Source organism: Chiroxiphia lanceolata, chromosome 6 (genome assembly GCF_009829145.1).
Source record: "Chiroxiphia lanceolata isolate bChiLan1 chromosome 6, bChiLan1.pri, whole genome shotgun sequence".
In the NCBI taxonomy this organism is placed as follows: domain Eukaryota; kingdom Metazoa; phylum Chordata; class Aves; order Passeriformes; family Pipridae; genus Chiroxiphia; species Chiroxiphia lanceolata.
This window is the reverse complement of record NC_045642.1, coordinates 44,745,558-44,754,984: the sequence shown is the minus strand read 5'-3', so window position 1 is coordinate 44,754,984 and position 9,427 is coordinate 44,745,558. Positions and strand designations below refer to the sequence as shown.

Sequence of the window (9,427 nt, the reverse complement as noted above, 5' to 3'; positions counted from 1 at the left end):
ACCATCAATTAATTTTGACAGCCACTCTGTTGTAATGGTAGTCAGCCAATGACTGTGTTGTGAAGATCAGAGCTTGTGATTTAGATAGCAATTCAATGTTCCACTGGCTTCAGGAACCATTCAGACACTATTTTAAGTATGCATTCATTATTACACTTGCTGTAGTGACAGAAGATTGGCTTTTGGCTGCTCTTAGCTCTAACTTTTCTTCCTTCAGGTTCTTCTTTCTTTATCACTGTGCAAGCAAAAAAAAGCACCAAACCTCTTCTCTGACCAGCTAAAGGTCTTGGGAAGATGTGTCTGGGGGCACAAATCAGTTAATAACTGCTGATATGGACTAATTTGCTATTTGCAAACTCATTCACTATTAAAACTGGTAATTTACCACAAGGAAAGCTGGGGTTCCATGACAAAAGGGGAAGTCAGGTGGCTGGCTCTTTCAGGCACATGTATATATCTTCGTTGGCATTTACATCATAGGAAATCAGTGAAAGAACTGTTGGATTAAAGCTCTATGACTGTTACACAAATCCAAATGCAGGAAAAGCATGGGAGGGAAGAAAAGGGAGTTAGCAAGTCTTCAAAATCTCCCGTTTCCCCCACTGCTTTCTTTTTTATGTTTTGTAAAGCTGTCCAGCACATAAGGCAGGGTTCTGAGATGGTAATCCTGCAGTTAAGGAGAATGGGAGAATAGGATGAAGAACCTACAGAGCAGGGCAAGACATTTTTCAAACTAAATTGGCAATTCATGGCAAGCGTCTGAATTGTTTGGTATTACCTGGGAAAGAGTGGATAAAGACGACCATGTAATAGGTACTGTTTACATTTCTGAGTGCTCTTCTCAAAAGGAATTACATTAGGGTAATGAGAGAGTAAACCTGGACAGCAAAGACATGACCTGTGCATCACATTCATGGAGGAACATATCCATCAGAACTTGCTCATGTTGCCTCATGTCAGGGAAGAACCCTACTCATGGCTTCATTGTGTGCAAGACACTGCACTGGGCTGCACTTGACTGTCTTACTGTAAGTGGCAGTTTTGGATGGAAGACCTAACCAGACTGCCAAACAGTAATGGAAAATGAACTTATGTGTAAGTTAGACTCAACAAATTTTCTGCATTGATGAGAGTAATTACCCCTTACATAAAATTAGTAGGAAGAGGGATTGCAGAAAGAATAATGACATTACAAAATATTTTCTCTTCCAAAATATTTCAGTTTGGTAATTGTAAATTATCTTTTTTTAGTACTTGACTATAATTAAAATTGGTATTTATGAGTGGCATAAGCATTTGAAGAGTAAAATGGAAACCTTTTCATTTGAAAATCCCAAATGAGGTATTTCAATTTTTTAATATCTACTTTTAGAAAAAAAGGAACCAGAACAGACACTTTCCATGAATTTCTGTTCAAAAATGTCTCCGTTCTTAAGGGTACAGGGCAGCAGATAGACATGTGAAGACTTGAAACCTCAAAACATTTTAAAAATTTGTCTTGGTGACATGTGTCTTCCCACAGGGAGAGAGAGAGCATATATAGGAATCTCTTTGCTTCCTTCAGCACCCTACCATTTTTAGGTTAATATCAGATACTGGGTGTTGCTTTGTGTGACTCAAGAACTAAGTGCCTTTTTTTTTGCCTGTTACTATATTTTTCTGGCCCTGAGAAACTATGGCATTGCTTCCTCTCTATTCTTCTCAGACAGACTTTCCTCTTAGGGAAGTTTGTTACCTCCCTTAGGACCAGATTAAGACCATTTCACTGCTTCCAGCTCGGGTCTTCAGCACAGGAAAGACATGGAACTGTTCGAGCAGGTCCAGAAGAGTGGCACAAAAATTAGCATAGGGCTTTCCTCTCCTATGAGAAAAGACTGAGAGAGTTAGGGTTGTTCAGCACGGAGAAAAGAAGTCTCCAGAGAGACCTTTTAACATCCTTTCAGTACCTGAAGGAGGCCTATAGAGAAGACAGGGACAAACTTTTTATCTGGACCTGCTGCGATAGGACAGGGTGCAATGGTTTTAAACTAAAAGAGGGTAAACATAACCTAGATATAAGGAAGATTTTTTTTTTACTATGAGGGCAGTGAAACACTGACACAGGTTGCCCAGAAAGGTGGCAGGTGCCCCAACCCTGGCGACATTCAAGGTCATGTTGGACAGGACTCTGAGCGACCTGGTCTAGTTGACTAAACGTCCCTGTTTAGTGCAGGTGTGTTGGACTAGATGACCTTTAAAAATTTCCTTCCAACTCAAACTATTCTATGATTCCGTGTGGAGCAACCTAGAGGCTTGCATCTAATTCTACATCTTCTGGTGGGATTAAAGAGTCTGATGTCTCCAGTCCAGAGACAGTAACTAAATGAAAGCTGTAGCAAAGCCTCTTAGAAGAACCTGTCGGACTACTGAAAAGTATTTTTTCAATTCATAGGTTGCTTTTTTTTTTTTCCGCTGGCCACTACATCTGGAAGCAGAGCTGTGTCAGTTCCTAAGCCACGTTACTCTGGTGACTTCTAAAACAGTCTTGTTGTCAATGATGCCATCTCTAAAATATTCAGATTTTTAGGTGCCTCTCAGAACCAAAGTTCCAAATCATCCAGGCTTCACCTTTGGCTACTTTTATCCTTTTGCATCAGTGAAAGCAAATTGATATTATTTTATTTAGTCTTCTAAAGTTATAGAAAGCTAAAGCACTGTGATGTTTTGATGATACTAGAAGCTTTGAAGTTACTGTTTCACATTATGACTGTCTTCCCTTCATTTCATCCTCACAGTACCTGTTGTACCTTTCACTTTGAAATACATCAATCACTGAGGGGCACAAGCACCATCTGATGACTTCTCTTAAGAGGAACTGAAAGGGATATGGAACCAGGACAGAGTTTAAAGTGATAATTAGCTATTTTTCAGAATGCTCTAGACTTACAGTGTATGTAAAATTAAAGTTGTGTGGCTATACAGGAAAATTCCCTACCTCTCTCTTCCTCTTTTGTAATCATACAGCTTTTCCCAGAGTTTGGAAGCATTAATGATGAAACACCTAGAAATCTAAACTAAAATTGGAAATAACAACTGTGAGCAGCACTAAAAAAAAACACCTAAGTGACTGAATAACTTGGGATACAAAAACTAAAGGGAAGTCTGATGAAACTTAAAGATGAAACTCCTATATTTACCCTGTACCTTTTCATTCCAGGAGATGTTGGCTAGTAGTTCAGGTACTTATCTTTGCTTCTCTGAATACCTGAATTTGAGCATTTTTGTGACAGATCCAAAATAAGGATAGTGGTGTTAAAGTCATTCCAGTTTTTCTTTTTTTAGAACTAGGATTCCCAGTGGAAATCCAGAACTTCATTTTAAATACCTGTCTCTCTCTAAACACTACATTTGGGGCCCTGGATGCTCATTGTGATCAAACAAACACCAGAAAGGCCAACCATTCAAAAATTAGCTCTTCTCTCTTTTGGCATGAAAACTGTATCTCTGAGAATTCCTGTTCCCTCTGTTTACATAAGCATGCCTGAGAATGTCCATCAAAGTCAAACGCTAAAGTGACACCTACCTCTTAAAACCTGAATGGACTTAGTTGCAACCTGTTTATTTCCCTCATGACCAATGTACTTTTCAAGCATGAAGAGAGCAACATCAGATGCCTCAGTAATTGAGAAGCAGAACACTTAGAGAGTTCAGACACTTGTAAAATTAAATGGCTGTTGAAAGGGGTTTTCAGGATTGCAAGCTTGAACTTCATTGTTGGATCTTAAATTTCATTTTGATGCCTTAATTTTATTCTGGACATTGATATCTGAAAACATAAATTTTACACCAAAACACTAAACACAAAATTATAATATTAAACACAAAACATTAGATAGCAAACAGATGCTATAAGGATGGGAGCACTAAATTTAGTAAATGTGGGAAGGAACAGAAGTAGTTCTGGTATCTTTATTTAAAATCAGTCCTGTCTGTACAGATAAATGTCTTTCTCAGGTGAGCTGCAAGTAAGAAATTAAGCATCTAAAATACAAGCTAATCAGTAGTGCACCACTGTTCTCTTTACTATACTAATTAATTATACCACATAACTGATGTAGATTTATTCAGTCTATCTGGTGGATTTTGGTAGAGAGGGCAATAGAGAAAAGCTGCATTTTACAAAATTTATGAATGTTCTGCAATCATTTAAACTGTTGAAAAATTCCATGAGATACTTTTTCTGACAGATCTTGGAAAAAGTCTTCAGCAATAATTAGCAGGTTTTTATGTGCACTCATTGATACATTTAAAGGCAGTATTTTCAGTGGGTTTAGTTAGGATTTGTTAGTATTACAACTGATAAGTTAAAAAAATGCTATGACTTGTTTCCTAAGAAAGAAAGAGGTCTTTGTCTAGACCTGTCAAAGTGATCCTAATTTGCTATAATATTTATTTTACGCCACAGTATAACAGGGAAAATAAGACTTTTCAAAAAAGCCACTTGAAAATCTTCAGGTTTTCCTGTGCCTTGTACAAAGAATCTGAATTTCATACCATTCCAAGTATCACCATGTTATAGGTTATAAATCCAAAGGAGGAATTTTTATTTCCCCTGCTCCGCTGTAAGAAAGACAGAGTTCGAATGGGAAGGGAGAAGGGGGGGGCAATTAGTTTTACAAAAGATCTAGCCAGCAGAGCTTCATTCGTAGCTAATGGCCCATCAAAGACTGGAGTGAGGAGGGAGGAGTTTTGATTCGGTAGCTGACCCTCCTCCCAAAGGAGAAAAGAGGTTTTTGGGTCTCTCTGGAACAGAGGCAGGGTCTGTGTGTGGGCATTTTGGAGAAAGAGCTTTGAGGTCGGTTTTTCTGGCTCCCGACCTGGTCAGCCCTGATCACTGGCCTCAGCTTGCTTGCAAGTTCCTTTTGCCTCCAGCCTGAACCTGCCGTGTTTTCATCGGAGAGTTTTGTGCTCACTGGGAGAAAAGGGAGGAGCCTTGAAACACCGTCATCCGAGAACAGTGAGTTCCGTGGGGGTGGACTGTTTTTCTTTTCTTCTTCCATTGGGGGAAGGATCCCCCTTTTTTCGGCTTCTCCTGTGACCCGAGACCCCCGACCCGCCCCCCGACCCCCGTGCGGTGACCGCCAGAGCCCAACAGCGCCCCCTGCAGGCCACGGTAGAGAACTGCAGGCTCTGCACCTCCAGTGATCCAACAGCGCCCCCTGCCGGCCGTGATTGGAACGGTGCTGAAGGACAGAGAATACTCAGTTTCTTTGGTTTGAAGGGGACTTTTTGGGTACAGGACTATTGCCTAGTTAGTTTTTTGTGTTCTGTTACTGTCCTTGCCAACATACATATATCTTTAATAAAGGGTTGTTATTTCTTCTTCTTTTTCCATACTTCCTCGACTAGAGCCTCCTTAATTTTGGATTTACAATTGCTGAGAGAGAGGAGTTTGGTCTACCTCATAACTCATCCTCTTTAGCAAACATTCCAGTCTCACCAAACTGAGACACACCACTTGTGAAAAATGCTACACACTGAAAGGAGTACAGCACAATCCTTTCCCAGATCTGGGTGGTAGCTCAGACCTTTCACCTTGTTCTCCTTCCAATTTTATCTCCTACTCTATACCTGGCTTTTTGACAGGAGTAGGAGTTCTAGGTGAATGGTCAATAATTTATAATTTTTACAGATTACTTCATTTTTTCTCATATATGCAACAAATCCATGACTATCTGGTAGTGAGTAACACAGGTGTAATTTCTTGCCTCGCAACATGTTTAGTTCAATTCCTCCTGCTTTGGAAAATCAACTTGTATCACTTGAATTCAAATTTGTCTTTCTATCTAACAAGGATTTTGGAAACTCACAGCTTTTTTTGATTAAAGAAAACCAGCAGTGATGATGGACTTGCATTTAAATGTATGCGTTTTCTCCATTTGTGCCTTTGGAAAATATCCTAAACAAAGGCAGCTTATAGATGCATTCAAGAGCAATGAAAATTCCTAGTATGTTTGTTCAAATCTTTTCCTAGTGTCTAACTGGCTGAGAAAGCTTCTCATTATACTGCTGAGTAATGAGAGAGTCTTCAAAACAGTTCCTAAACTACATTCTAAAGGTGGTAAAGTACAATAAATTTCACTGAAGAGCTGAAAATGAGCCCCTAATGATTTGGAAATATATTTTCCTATAGTAGGCTCTGTGTTTATTTGCTGCCACTGAATACAGTCTGCAGCTGAAATGAAAAACAGAAATGTCAGAAAGGAAAGGATACATATGCAGAAATTTTGCATTATAGAGCAAGGAGTTATTAGCTTCTTTCTCTGCTGTTTCAGTGAAATTGCATTGAGGATACAGTACTTAGCCCTGGAGTGCTTACTAGCACAAAGACCTGAAAGAACAAAGGAAACCTAGGAAAAGATGAAAACTAAACATAGAGAGAGACTGATTTAAAGATAATGGTATGATGAATGAACTCATATCAGAGTAAGGATTCTTGGAACTGCTTTATTATAAATCAGTTACAGGTAAAAATACTCCAAAGAATCTGATGATAAGTCCTCCTTTTTTCCCCATTTCTGACTTGACAAGCAGATCATGATTTTGTAGACTTAATTTGCTATTCAAACTTATTTCCCAGTTAAATTTAGTGGCTCATCCACAACTAATCTGTAAGGATTTGCTATTTGAAATTCCAGCTGTGCTGTTCAGATTTGATAGGCTACAGCAAACACATGGCATGTTTGTTCCTAGGAGGATGCCTGTAACATCTCTGCTGGCAAGCTTGTCTATTAGAATATTTTTTGAAAACAGGCACAAAAGAGGCAATAACAGTGACAGAAGATTGTGTTCTGACATGCAGAGCATGTTTTCAGGGGATGGTTCTATTTCAGGACCCCATCTTTAAGAAAAAAACATCCCTTAGGTCAGGGGAGTGTCAGACAGTGAGCATACTAAGAACAGAAGGACCTGAATGTTAACCTGGCAGTGGAAGAAAGGCCCATATGGCCATGATGGAAAGGGTAACAGGTACTGGTCATAGAGTTGTCAGCCATATGGCAACTGAATTTGATGAGACAGTACATGAGCATCAATAATAAACACTAAATGTATTGGGATAAGGACTAATTTACAGATTAGATGTAAAAAATTAAATTAAGCAAAGGAAAACTACACAAGACAGGAAGAGTGCACAAACCTGCTTTATTGGGCTATGGAATTAGCATTTTGAGGAAAGGTGTAAGTGCCATCCCTTCAGAAACAAAGACCGGACACACATATTGCAAGGATATAGCCCTGTTTCATTAATTATGAGAGAGGGACAAGAGATAATGAAGTATCTTTGTACCAGATTTCCATTCAAGTATACAGAAGAATCAGTATTTACAGGTTTTGTTTTCAGGCTCCTTCTCCACCCTTGTTACAAAGAGAGTGGAATCTGCATGCAGTGAGTGTGTTTAAATTACTTGCAGCTCATTTCCATTTAGAATGTCTGTTTAAATAGCGATTTAACCTCTGGCTGTCTTTGGTGTTGGGTAATACATGTAAAATGGTCACCAAGAATTGTGTATGAAGCACAGGTCGAAAGGAACATACTGAACCTTCTTGGCTTTTTTTACCTGCTTGTTTTATTTTCTCCTTTAGGATGTCAAAGGGAGAGAGGATATAGGCAACAAATCAATAAGGAAGAGAAGAAACAAGATATTTACAGTAGAAGATGAGGCAAAGGAAAGCTGGTGGCTCTCATTTCACCACGTAAAACATGCTTTTTCTGATCACCCTCCTGGAACCAAGAACGCAATACTCTATTTGGTGCTCAGATACCATGTTGATGAGTTTCAAATGCTTGGTTTGATAAAGTAAATAGAGTCTTAAGTAGCTCAGATGAAAATGAAATTTTGTTGAAAAAATGAAGATTCAGTACAAGCAAACATGATGTGCTGTTTATTTTGTCATTATAATAAAGCTTTGTTTTCTTTAATGTGTACTTCCCCTGAAATACTGGAAAATTTAAATTCTTCTAGTTTTTTTTAATATGTATATAAGCCACATATCAAAGTAAGATTTATTCATAACTATCTTGCAGTATCATGGTAGACATGTAACACTATCTTTGTCCTGCCTAGTGCTACATACAGTATTGTGTAACATAGAAAACTGTTTAGGGTTCAAATATTCCAAATGCTGTGCAGATCTCTCTGTCTTTGCAATGCTCCATTTAAAGTCTAATTGAGATATAAAGGTTTTTTGCCCACAGGAATCAACACCTTCATTTAAAAGTAGAACTAAATTGCAGATTTTCCTATATGAGGCAAGTCATTAACCTTTCCCAAATCGTTACCTCCAGAGATAATTAACAGTGATCTTGCAGAAAACCTAACTAATAAAGTAAGTTCTCGAAAAATAGTATAGAGAACAAATGTGGTCTCCCTCCCAGCTAAGGGGCTCATGTCCCTGGAGAAACCAAGTTTCTATGGACTTAAAAGAAAGTCAGGTGAAGAAAAAGAGGATTATTTTAATCTCATAAACCCCCAGGTACTGATCATCTTAAAATCAGCTGTGATGTTAAGAGTAGAAAATTTATCTTGATATCAAATAAATTCTACGTTACGTTAATTAGACCATAATTCAATTAAAAATAATAAAACTTTTCACTAATTATTTAGTAACTAACTGGTTCTGAATCTGATGAGATCTGAAATTGCCTAGTTACACAAGAAAGTTAAAGGCTTAACATGGGAAGCCAATGCCCCTGGCTCGTCTATTGACTTCAGTGCTCACTTCATTTGATTTTATCTTTTACTGTTCTCTAAAATATCTACAGAAATATTGAATTAATTTACAGGAGTATTGTGAAGATAAACACATTATAGTAGAATCCACCAGGTATAGCATACCTTATGTCCTCTCATGTCCTGGTAATTGCATGAACTTTATGAAGTTGCAGGGAAAATCACTGTGATTTTATCACTCTGCGTAATCCTTCTATAAATTATTTATAAGAATCTCGTAATATGACACATTCATTCATGCTATAACCTTGTAAATAATCAAATAAAATATAAAATTATATGTGCATCAGAATTGAGTAAGTTAAAATGAATATTTACTACTGTCACAAAGGCTCAGGCAAGTAATTTTTTACAACAGACTCTGAGATCTGGTTCCAGAACAGTACACAATGCTGTTTTCCTTCAAATGAATTAACTCAAAGAATAGGGACTACGGTATCAAGAAAGACCAACAGCTTCAACAGCCTATCTGTCTCATTTGTTGTGGTGCTTTTTGTTACTGCATCTGTCAGTTCCTGAGAGGAAAAATAAGTGGAAATTAGGCCATTCATACAAGGTAGGTCAATACTTCTCAGTAATTCCTCATTCTGTTATTGAATCTTCTGGAGAACAATACAAGACTTTTCAAATAGTCCATCTACTCGATGAATCACTGT

At 38.0% G+C, this 9,427-nt stretch overlaps 1 long non-coding RNA gene across 2 annotated transcripts; it reads left to right on the top strand.

Moving 5' to 3' along the window:
• The first annotated feature begins 542 nt into the window (after window positions 1–542).
• LOC116788546 lies at window positions 543–7,770 on the top strand. 2 transcript variants are annotated; one of them, XR_004357679.1, is made up of 3 exons: window positions 543–661; window positions 961–1,095; window positions 7,624–7,770. It is a non-coding gene; the product is annotated as an uncharacterized LOC116788546 (long non-coding RNA). The 2 variants fall into 2 exon arrangements; XR_004357678.1 differs by lacking the exon at window positions 7,624–7,770 and adding an exon at window positions 2,775–2,913.
• The last annotated feature ends 1,657 nt before the right edge of the window (window positions 7,771–9,427 follow it).